This window comes from Melozone crissalis, unplaced genomic scaffold (assembly GCF_028551555.1).
Source record: "Melozone crissalis strain CALT ecotype California unplaced genomic scaffold, PUWL_Pcris_2 ptg000018l_1, whole genome shotgun sequence".
In the NCBI taxonomy this organism is placed as follows: Eukaryota; Metazoa; Chordata; class Aves; order Passeriformes; family Passerellidae; genus Melozone; species Melozone crissalis.
The window spans coordinates 16817311-16837746 of NW_026535796.1; the positions used below are offsets into that span (position 1 = coordinate 16817311).

Genomic DNA, 20436 nt, shown 5'->3' on the forward strand with positions numbered 1-20436 from the left:
GCCAGAGACAGGCTGATCTGGTAGGGCACAAAATGACACTGTTATCCTGGTGTGAAGTTCTGAGGGGATCTGGTAGGGTAAAAAATGGCGCTGTTATCCTGGTGTGAAGTTCTGAGGGGATACTTGGGCTCCATGCCCCTGGAGAAATGCTCTGCTTTTTCTGGTATATCAGTAGGTCTGCAGCTGGTTTTGTTTCTGTCCCTTATAGCATGGATTTGTCAGTGCATTGGAGTTGGAGAATAACTCCCAATGTCTGGGCAGAGTGGTCTGTATAAGATGCTAAGATCTAACTAGTTAGTTCTTTTATATACTATTCACTGTGTTACTATTGTTCATCCTAAATTCCCCAAATGCTTCCTAACTTGTACACAATGGAATTCCAAGTGGCCTTTTGAGCAAGGAGAGTACCAGACTTGAAAGATAAGGAACTTTAATCTGTGTAGTACATTGCAACTTCTGTAAGTTAGGGTTGTGCAGAAAAGGTGTGTTTTTCATCTAATTTTAGCTCAATAGCCTGGTTGCTTGTGTTCCCTGGTGAGAACTGGGAAGACCAGGAATGTCAACCTGAATCTTCTGTCTCCCACATTCCTGCCCCATTGACCACACCTCTGGCTATTTCTAACAGTCTGTCTTGTTTTGATTAGAAGTTCCATCCTAGATGCACAAAAATATCACAAAATTCCTGGGTTTGAGTTTTAAAACAAATCCAAGCAGTAAATGTCTCTTCCAAACCAGAAAGAAATTCTCAGCTCAGACTTAGGCTTCGTCTGGAAGATGCAACAAGCTCTCAGGAAGTCCATGATATTCCATCATGCAGAATGATAGGTGAAAGTGAGTAGGCATCAGAATGCAAAAATACAAAGAATTCAAATTAGAAAATGCATCTCAGAGATTGTGTTTTCAGCTTCTGGCTAAGCTGTCTTACAGAAAATATTCAGTTCAAACCTTTTTCAATTGTTTCTGTTTGTGTTGAGAAAAAAAGAAAGAAAAATCCAGAGAGAACAAATTCATTCAGACATGGTTCATCTCTCTGTGCTACCTGTATTGCCAATGTGGGTTTGTGCTTTGCAGAGACCTGGATAAAATTAACTGGATATCCAACACAATCAGAGAACATTCTCACTAAGTAATAATGAAGAGGAGATGAACTATCCTCTCACTTTTCTTGAAACCCTCCTATTTTAATATCCTTCTCATCCTGCTGGCAAGACGCTGAAGCAGCACCAGCCATGCAGTTAAAACACAGAGTAGTCAGATGTTTCAATCAACTCAGATTTCCTTGAACACTCACTCAACATTCACTGCAACTCTTATAAAAATGTCTAGACAAGTCATTGCTTAGGATTCCAGCTCATTTTGTAGCTGCTGCTTTACAACATTCTGATTTTAAAATACAATTTTACAAGTGTTACTTTTACTGAGTACATATTCTTTTTCACTGTGCATTTCTACATGCCAAGAGTATGAGCAGGCTGGAAAAGGGACCAGTGTTGTAACAGGTAATACAGAGCTCTGGACACTCTTGGTCCTGCTACTGTTAAATATATTTCCTCTGTTTTGGGTGATTGCATATCATAATGCATATAATGAATATTCAAAATATATTGAAAGCAACTCATTATTTGGGAAGAAACATTCTATGTTTGGTCAGATTGCCTATAGCTAAACTATTTGCTGGTCCTCTAGCTCTGGAAAAGAATATTCTATGTTCCTTTTCTGAGAAAAGTTGTGTGGATACAGCAAGGTATTTCTGGTAAATCAGACCTGGCCAAGAAAATGGGAAGGTTTTTACCCTACTGACACTTTCCTCTTTCACAAAGTTTCTTAGTCTGAGCATCCAGCAGTGAAGTGGGTGCTTCAGTGCAAGTCATGGATGTACTGTCAGCGAAGAGTGGGTGAAATGTGGAACCAGAAGAGGAAGGATGTGGTACAGGGACTGAGTGCCACAAAAAGAGCAATGTGAGGGTGCCCAGAGTGGGACCTGTCCTGGGGATTGTGGGAGATCCTCCCCTTGTTAGAAGTGCTGAGAAAGTTGTGGCAAAGGGGGATGCATCACAAAGGGGGCTGGCTCTGACCCCATTGCAGAGAGCTCAGATAGTGCCTTCTGTGCTTCGTATCCCCTGCTTTCCTGAACAATAACTTCCCCAGGCTCCCCTCACAAACCTATGAAGAAAAAATAGAGGGGAAAAATAATTTATTTAAAGTCTAGTACTTTAAATAAAAGTACTTTAAATGCCGTGAAGCTGCACTAATAAGCCCGCATGCCTAGTAGAAGAAAAACCTCCCTAAACATGATGAAAAATAAATCCCCCTGAGTCCTCAGCATCCTGCTTGAGTCACTAATTCCCCGGGGCAGAAAACAAAGCAGGCAAAAAAAGTTTGTTTTCACATAGCAAAGCCAAACATTTCCAGTTCTGATTTAAGATGAGTCGTGGGAGCCGTCTCCTCTTTAATGTAACATGGGACCAGTAGAGGTGGGTTGATAAATATACAAATTGGTTTATTTCCTCACCCTATAGAGAGCACCTATTCCTTTCTGTGGGACTCATGTCTGCATGTGGTGTTTTTTTCTGGAGCTGCCCCAAAGTGCAGGAGGACAGTGACAGCCAGCACTGGGGCACAGGGAGGGCTCAGATGCCTGAGTCACATTTTCCACAAGCACAGCTCCTCATCTGGCTCCAACAGCCAGCTCCAGTGGGATGCTGTCCTGCTCCTTCCTCTCTTCCTGGCTGCCAGCACAGGCTGTCCCATCACTCCTCTTCTGATGCTTTTTGCCTCTTTGAGACATCTCTGGCAAGGACTTCAACATCCTAAGGTTTCTACAAATAGTATCTGCAGCTCCTGAGGGAAACAACAGAGTACTCCCCTGGTTCCCTGAGGCCTTATAAATACATTCCCAACTAAAGGCAGTTTATAAATCTACTCAGCCACAGAATTGCATGTTTGATGAATATTCTCCACTTATGATGGGATAGGAGAGCAGAGAGTGAGACTTTGTGCTAGCAAATGGTCCCTGGCTGGAAGCAGTCTGCTAACACTTTTTCAATGAACTACTGCTCAGGGCTTGACCCAGAAGCACAATAGAAGGTGCATGATTATAGCTGTTCTGATTAGGGCTGATAATTGTTCTGTTCTCATTCATAAATGTAATGGTTTGTTAATAACGTCTGATTTGGGAATATAGTATAGTCTATCAACTAAAGGTGGCATAATGACATTAATAAGGGTAATTGAGGTGCTTCTATGATCTGCTTGCTCTTTGGTTTGTTAATTAGAAATTACTTTTCTTAATATATGATAGAAATAATATTACTTCCCTGTGAAGCCTGGGCATCTTGTAGGAAAAAGGGTTGTGTCAGTCTGCGCTGTTAGTATGTTGCTGGAATATCTGTAGGGTGGTGAGCACAGGGACATGAACCAGCCTAATATGTGTCAGGTATTGTGTGTCTGTGTTTATATTTTGTATAAATAACAGCATGTGCTGTTACTTATGGCTGCACGTGTCTCTTGCTGCAAGACTGGGTGTGCAAGGCTGTCTGGGATCCGTGGATTGATTAAAGAGCTGTTACTGGAGGAAATGGAAATGAGAGACAGACAGGCTGCTGAGCATTTAACCCTGGAGAAGAACCTTGGCATTTCATCTTCTATCAACGTTTGCCTGTAACTACTATTAGCATTAATTATGGAGATACTTAGTGAACACCCTGTTAGCCCTAATTAGAGCTAATGGAAGATATGTGTGGATGTTAACAGGACAAGAGACAACCAGGCTTCCATTTCTAAGGTTAAATATTCAGTAGCTCCCTCTTAGACATAACCAGCATCCTATAATCATGCAGTCAGACTCATCCAAAAGCAGAACAGTTTCTCCTGTCTTTTTTTTTTCTCTCTCTCTCCAATTATGGCCACCTTACACTATTTTTGCTTAAATTAAAGAGCGAACAACAATGTGCCAGTGACCCCAGTTACCTTTACTAATGTAATTATGCTACCTCTCCTCCATTCATAGTGCACCTCAGAATCAGTCTTTATTAGCAAACCATTTGTTGCCCCTTTTACTATCCTTTTAATGAAGGCTAGTAGAGGCACTTAAGTGGAGCTGAAAGGACTTGGCTTTGTTCTGAACAGAGACCTTGTGACAAAGAGCTCAGGGCCCGAGTGCTTGAGTAGGTCATGCAATATCCAAGGTCTGTAAAGCTCCTATCGCTGTGCTATTGTTTGAAGCAGTAAACACCTTCTCCTTGCACCCAGTACCTTTGGTATTTTGAAAACCAGTGTTACTGAAGAATTGAGGCTGCAAAATGTAGAGGCTGTCTCATTACCCTGCTGTTGGGAATGATGGCACTTCCCTGCTGCTAATCTCTGCCCAGCAGGTGAGTGTCCTCATGGAAGCTGTCTTTTCAGAACTGACTGGAAACCTGACTTGGTAACTCTCCCTGAGTGCCCTGAGCCCACCTTGGGTGGTGTCACTCATTAGGGTAGGGTGTGCTCCTCTGCGGTCCATTTCCTTTGCCATGGACAAATGTGGTGATCTCAGGTAGTGTACTAGGCAAAAAGTGCATTTTTTTCTAGACAATCTATCACATAGTTCTGGGGTTGCCAGTGTAGTGCCACTTGAATGCTGCATAGTTGCAATCTTATTACCTACAACCTGTAGCTCCCAGGTAGTTGCTGGCTGGAGCATCTAGGAAGAAGTTCCTATCGCTAGATTGACTGGTATGCTATCAACTGATTTGGAAAATAACATTAGAGCTTTGAGAAGAGAAAGGATAAGTTGTGGTATGTCCTTGACAAAAAATATCCCATCCTTCCCTGGTGTATTGCATAATACTAAAAATAAACACAAAAGCATGGACAAATTTCTCTCCTTCTGAACTAACGACACTACATTTCTCAGTTAGCCAATAAAAATGCCAATGGCTGCCTTCCTGCAGGATGGTGCCCTGTAAAAGGTACATTGGATAGATGTCAATGTAAGGTACCCTGAACATCCTTAAAAGGTCACTTGGGTTTCAGTAGAGCTTACTGTTCTAAGGAAACATGTTACAGGTGTTAATGGGCGCAGTGTGTTCTTAAGAGAAAAGCCATAAAGCAGCGTTACCCCAGCTTTCCAGCTTGGTGGCTTTCTCACTTTTGATACATTAAGTGTATCTGAAGCAGTTCCAAGCATAAGCACATCTGTGCTTGGCCCAGGTGCCACATTTGCCCTTTTGCAGTAAGTGCCCATTGTGAGTGCTGGCTGAGGATCCCACTCCCACCTGGGGCTCATCTGGGGCTCAGACAAGGCACCTGACTTCTGGGGCTGAGTGGGAACTTGGTCTCCACTCATGTTTACCTGGAGGATGAGCTGCGGAAAGGTTAGTAGATTTTGATTTTAGCTATTTTTGTGTATTTTCTTAATGTTTCTAGCTATTTTTCCAACTGTGTAATTATAAGAGCCTGTTTCACGTTTTGTTGGTCACAGAATCTGTTCAGCTTTGTAATTAATGCCATTTTCTTTAATATGTAAAGTAATGTGTTCACAGGTCAGACCTACATGGACTTTTTTTAGTGGCCATGTAAAGCCTAAAGTGGCTATATTTAAAACAGGGGAGCAAAAAGGCTTTGGTAAAAGGCTGACGGTATTTTTCTTCAGAGTTTGGAGTAAGCTCATTGATTTAGGAGCTCTTGTACATTGTATGAAGTGGGCAGATGCTAAGAAACCTTATGCTATGTTATGCAGGGTTGCTAAATAAACTCTTAGCTGCACAGTTAAAGTAGCAATATCCGTACTACAATATGGCTTACTCCAGTTTTTGGGAAAGAATAATTTTTTTCTGGTGTACTTCCATTTAGATCTTCTAACAAAAAGGATAGATACATCATCTTTAAAAAGGAGAAAAGCACTCACATTATAAAGTTTCTATTAAATTGCTCACTAAGCCTTTAGGTACAGTAGGAAAGAAACTGATGCTGTAAAGGGAACAGAGTCATGACATATCACTTTATTTCAGCTAGAAAAATGTGTCCTTGCTTGGAGCATAAGCTGCTTCCCTGATGAGGCCGTGGCCTGCTTGTGTGGTTGGGAAAATGAAACACAGTCTGACTGGAGATATTGTCAAACCCATCGAGGTTAAGCACCCTTTGCCCCAGGCGAATTCCCTTGTTTATATCAGAGTCACTACAGCTAGGCTGGAAAATGCAGGTCTCTAAGCAAAGCTGGGGTAGTAACCACAGGTGGTAACTTAAAGCTGCCTTCATGAACTGAATCCTGCATTTTCAATCCTTAAAAAAATGAATGTGTAAAGTAAATTCCTCCCTATCTTGCCTATGACTCATATAAATGTATCATACTTCTTGAAGCAGATATTTAAAGTCTCCAGCCAAAACCTTGCACATCTGTGCCTTAATTAAAATCAGTTTATTTTGTAGGTTAGCAGCTTATACCATACCCACCAGTGTAATAATTTTTTTTTATTAAATGGCTGAATGAAATCTGACATTACAGGAATATCCCATCCTAGAATGAATTTTTTTTTTAAAAAATCTCTGGACCAAATAATAGTCCAATTGAAAGGACTAATTTCAGATTCACTGAGCCAAAAGCAAAGTTTAAGTAGTGACAAAATCATTATTCTGGGTGTTTGATATAGATTTAGCAGTATTTCATTGATTTACAGAAATGAATTCCCTGGGTTGGTACTGATAGAGTGTAGTTACCTCTGACCGCAGTTTTTTATCAGAAAAATATCCTGGCTTTTACTCCAAAATACTTTGGAGTCACCTAATTTATTTGTAATCTTCCCAGGATAGCAGGGAAAGCTGCAGATAAGTATTAGCTGAGACACCTGAGCAGTGTGACCCTGACATAATGGAAAGATAGCATATTATATGAGATGTCATCTCACCAACAAAATGAATTTTAGGAGCTGGTATTTCATACAGGATACATAAAGTGCTTAAATGGAAGCTTACTTGGCACTTGCTTTTGTTCTCTCATTCTTTTTGACTCACAGATTTGTTTGGATACTTCTGAGCAAAATCAGATTTTCCAAATGACAACTCATATGCAAAAATCAGATGACAAAAAAGATTAATATGGTATTGAAATATGGTAATGATACATGGCTAACACTGTCACCACCATGCATTGCAGAAGAGAGGGAAACTTAGGAAATAAAAGGTAAAATCGAGCCTCTCAAAATTTGAAGCAGTGGAATGGATGAGGAAGAGAAATACAGACAAGCCTCTGCTTGGAGGAGAGGAGTGGGGACAGTCCAGTCAGTCAGGGCAAGGTGAGCCCATGCTTGTGTCAGCAGCTGCAAAACTTTGGGGAAAGGTTGCACATCTCTGTGTGCTCACTCTTTGGGGTTCAAGGGGCTGAAAGGGGAGAACTTGGCTCTGCTGCTGGGGAGTGCTCTGCTCCAATGAGTTGCAGCATTTAAACAGCGAAACTGGTGAAGGACAAACGGAGTCAAAGCTATTCTGCAGGGTTTTCCACAGTGGGCCAGCATCATCACCTGCTTTCCCCTGGCCCATAGGGAGTGTGCAGGCTCAGAAAAGGAGCTCAGCCTATCAAAATGATAGATCCCTAAGCACATCTCCTGCCTCTCATATTTCTCTGTGCATCTCTGGTACTTCATCTTCCATCTCATCAGAGTAACACTGCACTCATCTCTAGAGCACCTGGGTGCACAGCTTGAAAGGATGGAGGTTAAGAATGGGCTCAGAGCTGGAGGAGGCTGGTGCAAATAAACAGAAATACTGGAAGGCTGATTTACGTTAATGCATCCTGTATTCAGATTATTGTGCTTCACCCAAAAGATGTAAGAACAAATCTGTTTTTCCAAGCCGTGCAAGTAGCTAATCCCTTACTGGGGGAAGTTTTTCACTGCAGCTTCTTTGCTATGAATATGAGACTATTGGAAGTGCCTGCTTCAAATTCCTGATTGATACTGTGCTGACTGGAAAAATTTAGTTCCTGAGGTACTTCTGGAGGGACTACATTTTCCAAAAATGTCCCCATGCCTTAGTAGCAACTGGGGCTTCCAGGACACTGATCCTTGATCCCAAATGCCCTGAAGACTCTCCTATCTCTGCTGGCTCCCTGAAAGAGCTGGTTCACACCGTTTTCAATGGGGAACAGCGTGGAGGGTGGTGTGTGCCTGTGGTGCTGGACATGGAGTTTCAAAGTGCACTGAGTTGGCAGTGGCCCTGCAGATGTAACCAGGATGCTCAACCCCTGTGATGTGACCTCTCACTGTCTGGGGGCCCTGGTGGTACTGGTTGGTGTGGGACCTCAGCTGTGTTGTGGACAGTGTAAGATTACAAAGCTTGCTGTGTATTCATCAGAAGATCATTGACTTGGGGATCTCCCAGTGAGAAATTTCCTGGTATGACCTGTAGAGGAAACTTAAAGGGATGGTCTGTTTGAGGGCTGCATGAGAGCATTTTTGGAGACATCAGCTGTAAATGTATATTTCTACAGTTTTGAACACATTGAGAGGAACGTGGAGTACAAACCATCTGACATTTTGTGGTCCATATGAAGGACCCCACCTGGGGTTTTTGTACTTGAACAGTTTTTAAAAATACTAGCAGTCACTCAAAATACTTGTTTTCATCTAAAAATGACAATATTTTGAATACTGTCTTCTGGGTACATTTTTTCCTGTTTTCAGTAGAGGCAGCCTGGCACTCTCATAGGATACCAAACTAAATCTCTGAAACCTCATGGGTGACAGATAAGTGTTGCTGTTAATTATCCTAAATACAGGCAGTGGGGGAGGATGAGGAACACCAGCTTGAAATGACTTGCTAATGTCTGTGAGTTTCTGTGAGAGATGTTAGCAGAAGTGGAATATTAAAGTCGTTTGAGCACTAGACAGGAGACCACAGAAGCTGCCCAGGACACCTGCTGGGTATCCTGGAGCAAAGCCACATCAGCTTTATAGAGGACACAGCTTCATAAAGGGCTTTCAGACTAATGTGGAAAGCAATCTAAGGCTTAAATGGTATTAATGTTCTGATGCAAGGTGGTTTGTGCATCAGACATGAGGAATGGTAACCACAAATCTTGTAATGAAATTTGTCATAAAATTTATTGTCAAATGTATTTACATGGCATGACTCCACAATGTTTTCAGAAAGATTCTTCTCTCCGTGCTGACTGCAGGGATGGGAGAAGAGGCTGTTAAATGCTGTGTTTCTTGAGACAACTTTTCTTGTCCTTAATGCAGAGCAACTCTGCAGCCTGCCCAGGAGATTGTCCCCAAAGGCTTGTCTCTCTGTGCTCAGAATAGTTTGAACATCCTGTTGTTTCCTATGTTTTCTCAGACTTAATATAGGCTGCTTTGGCTCTTTGCTCTGCAAACCTCATTTTGAGACTCTTAAAATATGGGGCTTTTTGCTGAAATGCAGTGTTTCTTTCAAAGTGCATGCTGATCAAGAAAAGAGTCATAGAAAAGAGACATAGCAAAGTGTGGGTATAGTGAGCTCCAGCCACTGAAAACTGGTGTGATTTTGCATTCAGAATTCAGCCCAGTCCTGACTGATGTGGAAGTTAGCCTGTGGAGTCCTGTTCCTCATAAGAGATCTGATTTTGTTCTCCCTAAGAAGGTTGCCTAGACTTTCAAAATCAGAATTGCCCAGTTGAGTCAGAGTGTGCTTTGTGCTTCTTTTGGGTGGGAAGAGGAAGGTACTCATCAGTCCATCTACAAATTGTTTTTGTTCTGGTTTAAGGCCATGGGATCAGCTTGTGCCTTCACCATTCACTGACACATTTGTAATTGTTCCAGCCCTTCTGATTTGAATTAGAAAAGGTCTCATGTCTTTAGTTTGTAAGTCCTGATTTCCAGTGGGTAAAATAGAAGTGAAGGCTGAGTAAAGCAACCAGAGTATCTCCATAGTTACATTTGCTGCTTCAGTTTTGAGAGAGTCCTTAGGATGCGCTGTGAGTGCATGCCAGTTTTTATGTGTAGGTTTAGTTTTAGTTTAGGTTTAGTTTTTATGTTCCAGGCTTTGCCCCAGGCTTTACCCAGGGCTCTTGCAAGCCATGCTGGCAGTGAAGTTTCCAGTGCTGCTCTCATGTGTTATTTAGGTTACAATAGAGCTAAAAACCTACTTCACAATCAGAGACTCAATCCTTTCCCCCCAAATCTCACAAACCTTAAAACAAAGAGTGCCTGGGGAGACTCTCTGGCACTGTATTAAATATCCTTGACAAGAAAAGGTTTCTTACAATTGTGGCCTTCCTAATAGGCACCGTGGGTAGTATCAACACAAAGATATCTGTATTACATGGTTTGACCTGCTTTAACCTCAGCCAGTCTCCTGGAGATTTAGAAAATATCTGTTCCATACAAAGGTCTTGGCTTTCAGGCAAAGTAGAAGCAGTTTGTTTAGAGTCCCAGCTTTGTGAGAGGAGATGTTATGCTTTTTGTGGGTGAAAGTCACCCCACTGAGGTTGTCTGAAAGCCTCTGGATCCATGTCATCAGCACGTAAGCTGCTGATTTTGTTTGCAAAAATAAATTACTCCCCAAGTCTCTCCACTTAAGACTTTTACATATGCACTGTGCTCAGGGAATGGGGATATTTTGAGAAAGAGGGTATATTGTTCATAGTGTTTCCTTTAGGGGAAAAAAGGTACAGTCTTCTAACTTTTAGTTGTTGTGGATTGCTTGATAAAATCAAAATGAAAACTAGAACCCCAATTTTGCAGGTTTTTACATCCTTTAATTCCCCTTCCCCTGCCCCCCTTTGGAGAAGTTTAAGTCTGTCAGCAATATAAGTGGGATTTAGATCAACCTCAGAGCAGTTAAGTGGTAAGGAGATTTCCATAAGGTTATTTGGGTCCCCTCCCACATGTGGAAGGATGAGGTCATGGAGGGGGAAGTGTTATAGGGGCGATGGAAGCGAGTTTCCCCCATACTGGCACCTCAGCAAGGTAAAGCTCCTGCCTCCTCAGGTGTCCCCTGCCTATGTTGCCCTTGCTGCCCATTTTTCCCGCAGTGTGACAGCTCCAGGCCGCAGGGTGGGGAGTGCAGCCGTGTCTCAGGGCTGTGTGCCCCACACCGCGCAGCAGGACCCTCGGTGAGAGCTGCATGCGGGGCTGTCGGCGCTGCCTCAGAACCGCGGCTGCCAGCAGAGGCAATTTCGCTGGGTTTCATTCACCTCTTATTTCCTAATTTCTGCGAGAGCTGAAGCCGCTTGCCTGGGCTGAAGGGCTGCCAGGCTCCCCGTGTCTGATGCTGGGAGAGGTGGCGGTGTTGCTATGGCACTGGAGGTGTCTCCAAGCCCCACTGCTCTGGCAGCTGAGCCGGCTCCCAGCAGCATGTCCTAATTGCGGCTGTGCAGCAACAAAACAAATATTCGGAGATTTCCATAAAGGCTGTAATCAAAGGAGCATCCCTTGCTTTTTAATATGTGCTGAATGGGTTCATTTGTAAGCTTATTATGACTTCAGAGAGAGAAGCTATTAGGATGATCATTAGCTGCCTGTGCAAATAACAAGGAAAACCGTGGCATGTTCCAGAATAACCCCCTTTTAAAGGTCTGCACTTTCAAATGCATTAACAATAACCAGCCATGCTGTCTTTCATGTTTACCATGCCATGAGTAAGGACAAAAGAGAAAGGAGAAGGGGACAGTGAACTGCATGCTTTCAAAATACGTTCAGGTGGAGAGAAAAATGAGGTGTTAAGAGAGCAGCAAACTCACTAGCATGACATTGTGTGTATTGATGCAGAATCTGTTATCCATTGGGAAAGCAAAAGCAGCTGGGAGCCAGCCTTTGAGTCTTGGCTCATATCTCACTTGGTCCCTGTGCTCCTGTCATCTGTGTATGAATTGTGCTTGGGGTCTTTTGTGCGCCTGGAACCTGATGACTGCTGGAGCACTTAGATTATATGTCTTATGGAGGAGGAGAGAACATTTAGAAACACGTATGCCAAGACTATGGGATTTATTAACTCTCATTTATTTTTCTGCAGAACATCTGAAGCCCTCTCGTGGGCTGTGGCCATGGTTCACTCTCTTAATCTGAAATCAAAAATATCCGTAGTAAAAGATGTTGAGTGGTTGGGTGTTCATACCTTAATTGGGGCAGGTGTGGTTCAGATCAGTCACATTTACCTTACAAACCACATTAGCTGCAATTTTATGTGCTAGAGTAAGTTAAAGGTGCTGATTGCAGTGAAACTCAGTTTAGATTTGCTCATGAAATATTTATGAGATATGTATCAGTTTGACTATAAGCAGGGTAACTTAGACTTCAGGTCTGCCTCTCCTTCCTAGGCCGTTTCTCATGTCTTTTGCTGCATTCAGGTTTTCCTGCACATATCACACCTATGTATGTATTTCCTACAATATCCTCTTGTGTTTAGAATTCATAACACTTTGGGATGCATTATTATTCTTCTCATTAAAAACATTTAACAGATGACCAGAAGCAGATAAATAATGTCACTTCTCAGATTTCCAGAAATATTATTTTCTGGATTATTTACTATTATTGAGGTCCCTCATTTAAGATCTGCTTTTCTTACAGGCTCTTTTTCCTAATCTTGGCTTTTCTAGGCTGACTGAACTGATTGTTTTGTTTTTATGTCTGAGTAGGCGGTTACCTTGAACAGAGAATTTGCTAGCTTTCTGGGGTTTGGGGGACTTCTGTCTGGTTTTGGTTTGGTGGGGGGGTTTGTTTGGGTATTTTTGTTGTTGTTGTGGAGGTTTTTGTTTGTTTGTTTTTTCTTCTTTTTTTTGCTAACAATAGTTAATGTGTTCAAAGTTCTGTTTGGGATTTCTTTTTAAAAAGGAATTAAAGTTATTACTTCCCCAATCAGATGATCCTAAATAGTGGGTTAGTTTTTCCACACCTCTACCTTATGAGAAAACACTGAGAATAAACACAACAAAAAAAAGGTAACTTATTGATCTGCAACTCCGTTCTGCATTAAAACAGATGATACAAGCAGAGATTTCAAATTCCCTTGCCCATGGCCCCTTGCCTCTGCCTCTGCTCAGACAGTCATGGCTTCTTTTTCCTGCTAAGGACTTATCATCATCATCTTTCTGATAGGACAAAGTAAGCCCTGTGGCTTATAGTAATAATTCCTTTTGGTACCATCCTTACTTTAAAATATTTTTTCTCCTCTGCCTTATTTCCCTGAAGCACGCAAGTATTGAGAAAATTCTTAAAATATTGAAAATCGTGGTCTGAGGAGGACAAGGTTGCCACAGCAACTGCCCAGTGTTCCTGAGATTTATTCCTGCATCTCTCGAAACCATCACGAATGCCACAAAGTGCTGAGGCACTTGCTGCAAACAAAGCAGGGCTATAGGAAAGGAGAACAGAAAGGAGCACTGAGGAGCCAGTTGTTGTAAAGGTGAGATGTGGCAGGCTCAGGGAAAGCGTGGCAGGCATTTGGAGTTTGTGTTAAATCCCCTCAGTGTCTGCAATGCTGTGCACGTGCACGGAGTGCTCCAACGCCTGACAGTACCTGACATGACAGTGGGTAATGTCACCTTGGCCTGTGTTGCAGCTCCGTGATCCACTCTGGAGGGCGACATTGATTCCATCCGGAAGGGAAACACTTTCAGAAAGAGGAGGCCAAAGTTAGCTGCCTCCCTTTGGGCTTGCTAAGTAACAGCTCTCTGGGACAGGAGATGCCTGACAAAGAGTGCTGCTTGTCAGCCAGAAGTGATAGTCCTTTTCATGGGTTTGGGACTGGTCTCAGTATGGACTAATGGGGAGAGAGCTATATTAGGGGTCAGGAGGTTTAGCACATCCATTCCCCTTTTAGCCCTGGTTTTCTCATCTTATAAACAAAACTAATGTTGTTATATTATCAATGTATATAATCTCTGGGTCATCTGTGTAGAAAGGCAGACAATCGGTACCATATGGTTCCATTGTACTGCAGTTAATACAAGGAAAATCCACCTGTGAGCTGTCTGAGGGCTTTTTTAAAAGGAACAGAACTCAAAAGAATTGCAGGCTATCAGATGTTTTGGTTCTGTATGCAGGATCTTCTTTTCTGAGACAGCTGGTTCCTGTGTGTGAGAAGCTGTATGGAAGAGCCAGATGTGATTACCTATGGAACTTTCCTTGGGAAGGGGCCAAAGTGAGCAAGCAGTTCATGTTTTGAACGGTGCAGTGTGCACATTTGCGCCAGCTGAAATGGTGTGGTCTGTGGCCTGAAGGCATGCTGGCACTTCAAACACATAATCTAGCACTTTTCGAAACATTACAGCATTTAGAATTGGTTCTGCTCTGGGACTTCTAAATTTCCCTTCTGAATGTCTCTGCACGTGTGGGAGATTTTACCTCCATATGATCTCATGTATTCTATGCACACATTGTGCAAAGTTGCAAATATAAAACAGAGGGTAAGAGTTGTATTAGTAGCTATGTTGCAAAGTTGGTGTTATTTATTTGAAAATTTAGAGGGCTTTAGTCCAGCCCTCTTTGTCCTCCTGTGTGAGACTGATGTGCTCTTACGCACACAGGCTTTTGGTGGCAGAAGTGTGCTCTTGTTAGCAGCAATCAGGATGAGATGAGACCCAGCTGCTCTGCTTGTGTAGGAAACTTGGGGTAGTTTTGGAGGCAGCTCCGATTCATTTAAACACTGTCACAAGCCTCATATGCTTTTAGTGTTATCAAAGCCAATCAGGTTGCTGTTTGCAGGTATAAGATGCCCCTAAGGGCTTTGCTCACTCAACTGTACCGAGGAATTAAATGCTCTGAGGCAGTGCAACGGGCTCGTTCACTCCAGTGCTGCAAGGCAAGGCGGTCATGGCTGGTAAATGGGCCCACGTTGCAGTGACATTAGCATTTTAATGCAACTAAAGAGGAGGTAGATTGACTGTAATTTAGTATCCAGTTGCACGGCCTTGCACAGGTCCCCTCACGGCTGCTCCACAGGGGCCGATTACAGTTACACAGTGCACTTTGGAATCTAATTGGATTTACATGAAGTAATGTAGTTGTGTCATAGCAACGATTCTGCTGCACAAGTGCTATGAGATTCCAGAACAAACACTTATTTATGTTGGAGCAATAGTTACAGGGTAACACATGGGGCTGACAGCTTGTGCCAAGGTCCAGCTCTAAATCAAAAAGTGTTTCACCTCTTTTCTGAAGCCACTGCAAGGGAATGAAATTATTCTGATCCAGCTTCCACAGACACGTTTCTCCTCACCTTTCACTGGAAAGCACTGACCTGACACAGAGATCCAGCAGGACATGACTTCTGGATCTGCAGTCATGATCCAGCCATGGATCATGGGGCTGGCATGTGTTTAAGTGTATCTCGACCCTGCAAATGTGGTGAGCACAGGAGACTGGCAGAAGCTAGAAGTCCTTGTGACACACAACAGTTTTAAGGGGTTCATCTGGTGGCCCTTCTTCTAGTCAACAAGCTGGACTTCTCACAAAGACAGACCTTGCTTCTTCATCCTGCACACTCCATTAATTTCTCATTTCACTTGCTGCCTGTTGTCTGTTTCAACCCCTCTCTGTCCCATCCCTCTTTGCTCTGGAGCTCCAGCTGCCTTTCTTGCAGCCTGATACCAGCAGGAGGCACATGTTTAGCTGCTGTTCCTTCATCAAAGCCGGCTCCTTGATGGGCTGCACTGTGAATGGGAAGAGAAGGCAATGCTCAACAAGGAGAGTTGATGTGGTGGCTGTGGACAATGTGCCAGCCATAGCTGGCCAGCCCAAGGATGAGGCTTAGCCTCAGCTGTTGCTCCTGTTCCCACTGTGCTTCCCCAGAGACTGTAATTAAAGGCATCAGCTTGCTGGAGTCACAATTAGGCATGGTGGGTTTGCACTTTGTGCAATTCTCCCTAATGACAAAATCGTAGCTATTAACCAAAGAGAATCTGTTTGGCAGGGACTTCCTCTCCTTTAGGGCAACAGAGTCAGGTGGATCATTGCTGCTGCTTGGCACTAAATGCAGTCTTTCATCCCTTCTGACACAGTACCTGCTGGTACCTACTGAAGCATTTAAACTCTTCTTCTCTGAGGTGCTGTAATTTCTTTAAAATATTGTGACTTATGATGGATAAAAAAATAAAACTCCTCTCCCACGCAGACCTCTGAGGGCTCGTAGGAATGTAATTATATGCACACACAGTAGGAGCAGGAATCCTATCATTCTGGTTATTTTCTTAATGATAGGTTTATATAGCACAGTGTCATCTCTGCTTTAAAGTTAGAACCAACTTTTCTTGGCAGCATCTATCCCAAGAAAGTGGCATCACAGGACAGGGCAACCAAAGAAATTGTCTCTCAATCACACGTGCACTGCAAAGGATGAAGCTTCCCTGCACACCACAGAAATAGAGACAAAGGTCAGCATGGGCACTGAGCTCTGACTGCCAAACAGGGGCTCTCTGCTGTGAGGCACTGTCCCCTGTCCTAGATGTTCCCTCTCTTCAGACCTGCTGAACCTGCTGCAGCCATGTCCCAGACAGTCCCACAGCGCCCTGTGAACTTTGACACTGGTGGAAAAGCTGTACTGACTGGGAGCAGCCCTTGTACCTGGCATTGTGAGGTAGGGCAGCTCAGCCCCTGCTCAGCTCATGCCTCCAGCACTTCTGAACACAGACAGGTGGATTGGCACGAGATGTTTGCACCCTCCAGGTTTCCAAGGGGAAGCCATCCCTGTCCTTCATCTAGAGATGTAGATTTACAGTGACAGAGGAAGGACATAAAATGTGAGGAATTAATGCAAAACAAAAGGTCTATGAATATTCATTGTATGTTTTATATTGTAATGGTTTCAGCCACCTTGAAACTCCTTGTTTGCTCCCTGCCAACAACAAACGATAGACTTTTACTCACAGAAGTCTTAATGGCAGGCAATTTTCAAAGGCACATTTACTAATGTTTGTGGGAAACAGATGTTAAATGCACCCACTCCCAGAAATCATGATGAAATGCTGGCACTGAGAAAGCAGGGAGAGACCCAGGTGACTTATCTGGTGCCTCACAGGGAACAGCAGCTCCAGCAAAGCTGTGAGTATGCCAAAACCATGTTTGAAGGATGAGTGAGTGAGTTACAGTGCTGAGCCCTATGTGAATATTAGACTCTTATGGCATGGGGTGCTCTCTGAAGAGTGAAAGACTGCTCCTTCCCGACAGGCCCTGCAGTATGGAGTTTGGGCTGTGTCAGATGTGTGGAAAAAGCAATCTAGGAGCGGGTGCCCTGAGAAAGCAAGAGTCAAACATGTGTGCCTTGCACATCAGTCTGTAGTGTCACCTTTGGCTAGTCAAAGGCTCTCTTCAGCATTGTGTGGGCAGAAATTAAAACTTACTGAGAAAACTGTGATTGTTACTTTGAGGAGAGTGGCAGTCTGCACCTGAGTCCCTCTGCCTGCACCCCTATATCTAATACTTTTGGGTGGCCAGGGCTGTGGCTTTGCTGTTCCTTTGTCGCTGCTTTCCAGGCAGTGACCGTGAGGCAGAGGGAGAGGAAATAGTTTGCTCAACTTGGCGTGACAACTGGCTGGAAGAACGAGGGATAGCACCCAACGTTTACGCTGCTGCTCCTAATGGCTGGGCTTCCCAAAGATGCATTCCATCTTCCTTCCTGCCTTTTCCATTTTCCCAGTAAATGGGCTGTAAAGTCACAGCAGATTAAAGTTTGTCTAAACCTCCTATAAAATATTGAAGGTGCAGCTGGTATTAATCTAGTCCTCTTGTGGTATGAAGTGCAGGTGTAATGGGACTATACATTTACATGTGGTCTGTGGGCATTTAAAACACCCCCAAAGATTGTTACAGAGATTCTGAGGAATTGAATCCCTCACTGGGTATTAAAAGCTCTTCATTAGTGCTAATGTACACCAAATTAAGGTGGCAATTAGACTGAGCACTTTCATCAGGACGGTGTGTTTTAATAAATTGCGTATTTAACATGACTACATTTTATTGACTTCAGTAATTGTGTATTTTTCTCTTACAGGACAAGCTTGGATAGAAAGAGATACATGGGACACACAGACAATTAAACACTGGAACAGACACTGTGCTTCAAGTCCCAAGATTAGTAAAGGTGAGTGCTGTTAATGGCTTGCTCTTTCTGAATGCCAGGTACTTTCTCTGTATCTCTGTTGGAGCAGCTTAAGGGTGGCTATGGTGTGCTGGAGGCAATAAGAAATACAGATTCATCTGCCACGGTGTCACCAGTGAGGTACTGCAGAAAGTCATCCTTCCTTATGAAACTCCTTATGAAACTGCCCCTAATCTCTGTTGCATTTAGAGGAGCAGACAGTGAGAAAATAATGCTCTGAGAGGATTTTCTGGAAGGCTCTTCCTGTTAGGTATGTTCTCTTAGGAGATCCCACCAGAGCTGAATATTGCTTGCGGGTAGTGAACCCAGAAATCCTCTTACGAGAGGTGTACTTGGGAAGGAAGGCAAGCGTGCTGAGGCAAGTCTCCATGCCTGCAAGCCAAAGAGTGGTGATGCCACACTGCTGGGGAGGGGACACCGTGGAGCCAGCCAAGTGGTGGTGATCCTTTGCCACTGGTGTAGCATAGAGCTTCAGGCATTTTTCCAGTGATGCCTTATCTGGGACAGCCTCTAGAAATCAATACATTTACTTGAAAGAGATTCTAGTCCATATTTTCTAATACCTTTAAAGGTACCTGGTACTGATTCTGGAGAACTTCAAACACATCTGCTTTTAGGTGGTGCATTGTGAATGGCTACAAATGTAGATGTGAGTTGGCATAATTTCCTGCTCAAGCCACAGGCTAATGGCTAATGTTCTGTAGGAAGTACTGCAGAACTGGTTCTGACATTTTAGAAGAAGCAACAGTTCAGCATCGGTTCAGTGGACAAGTTCTTCATGCGTGTTGACAGCAAAGAGATATTTATGTTGAGAGAAGATATACACAGATCATGTGATAGAAAAGCAGTGACTGAAAAAGTGATTTGCATGAGGGCAAGAGAACCTGTAGACATCTCTCTCAATCTCAGTTATTCTGTGTTTTCTATAAAGTATTTGAGATGGGGAGACTGATGAGCAATCAGTCAATCTTTCTGAATTTCTATACTGAAACACAAATTGTCTGCAGTGGCCTGTTAGGGATGGGCAAGGAAAATTGAGGTTTGGGGTGAGGTTTGAGACTGGTGAAGATAAGGTGCTCCTGAGAGTTCTGACAGACTGGCACATCCATGAGATGCTCTTGTTCCATTTGCCACCAGGTAACTCAGACACACCTTGGGCAGCTGTTTCGAATAGTCTTTTTACCAAGGAAAGTCATCAAACATTGGAAGAGGTGTCCAGGGAGATGGGGAGACTCAGTCCTTGGAGATATTAATAATTTAACTAATGTGACCCTAAGCAGCATGCTCTAACTTTGAAGTTGGATCAGATTTGGAACTGGCCCAGGCTAGAGGCAGTGGGTGCTTGTACTCAGTGAAACCCAGAGGTCCTGTCCAACCTAAGTTTTGCAGTGATTCCTTCTTCAAAGCAAAGGTAAAGAAGCAATCTAAGTGAATCCATGGGTTTCAACCCAGTGTTTAAGGAATATGGGGGTTGAGGGAAATGTCAGTGTCAGCCAAGAGAAAAATTGGAGGCCTTTTGGAGGGGTATGGTTGGGCAGCTGCCTTTAGAAATGTGAAGTTCAAGGCAGCTGCAAGGCATGCAAAGCAAATGACCAAAGGAAGGAAGTGGCTGGAGAACAAAAAAAATGCATTGCCTTAAAAACTAGACTTTATTCCTAACTGATTACAGCAGCTGGGCTGTGTTTCCTGGCTACACTGCTGGGGACTTTTAGCCTCCCCATCCCTTTCCAAGATAAAATTAATGGGGGATACAGGGGAGAGAGAAATGTAGAATAATGTGCCTTAGAAAAAGCTGAACATTTATAGCTACATTTCAGACAAAAACAAATGCATCTCATGTGTCTCACAGGTCTGAGATGGGACAAGCCAGGGAGAGCATCTGTCAGCCTCTGTCTTCTGCAGTTCTGACTGTTCGTGTTTGCTTAGCTTTAAATGTCTCCTGCAAAGAAGAACTCAATCTCTCACAGATCTGGGGCCTGAAGGAGGGGGGTAAAGGTATTTTTAAAAGGTAGATTAGCACATAGGCATTCAGTTCTTATCACACTTGTATGTGTAGTAGGAGTAACTCAAATAATTTGCTCTTTGTGTGTATGGCTTAAAAAGAAAAGTAGAACGAAAACCCATCTCTGTGAGTCAGGACTGTCCTTTAATGTCAGTTATTTTAGCCATGGAGCCTGTCAACTGGGATTCCAGGTACCTTCAGCTAATTAGCAAAGCTAATTGGAGGCTTGCATTGAGTTCTTCTGATGTGGAAACTGATATGGTTTGTTCTTGGCTTTACCAGCCCAGACCTCACAGTATTGCCTCTGTGCTCCATTTGCTCATCCGGAGTGGAAGAAGTTTGGAATCTGAAAGCCTCAGTGAGTGTGGTCTTGATCTGAA

At 43.3% G+C, this 20436-nt stretch overlaps 1 protein-coding gene across 2 annotated transcripts in view; it reads left to right on the forward strand.

Moving 5' to 3' along the window:
* Positions 1 to 20436, forward strand: part of TSPAN18 (tetraspanin 18) — a 119360-nt gene that overhangs the window by 75552 nt on the left and 23372 nt on the right. For both annotated transcript variants that reach the window (XM_054275268.1, XM_054275269.1), the window contains one exon: positions 17947 to 18036. The gene's annotated coding sequence lies outside the window, so the exon portion shown is untranslated. The remainder of the gene's footprint in view (positions 1 to 17946; positions 18037 to 20436) is intronic.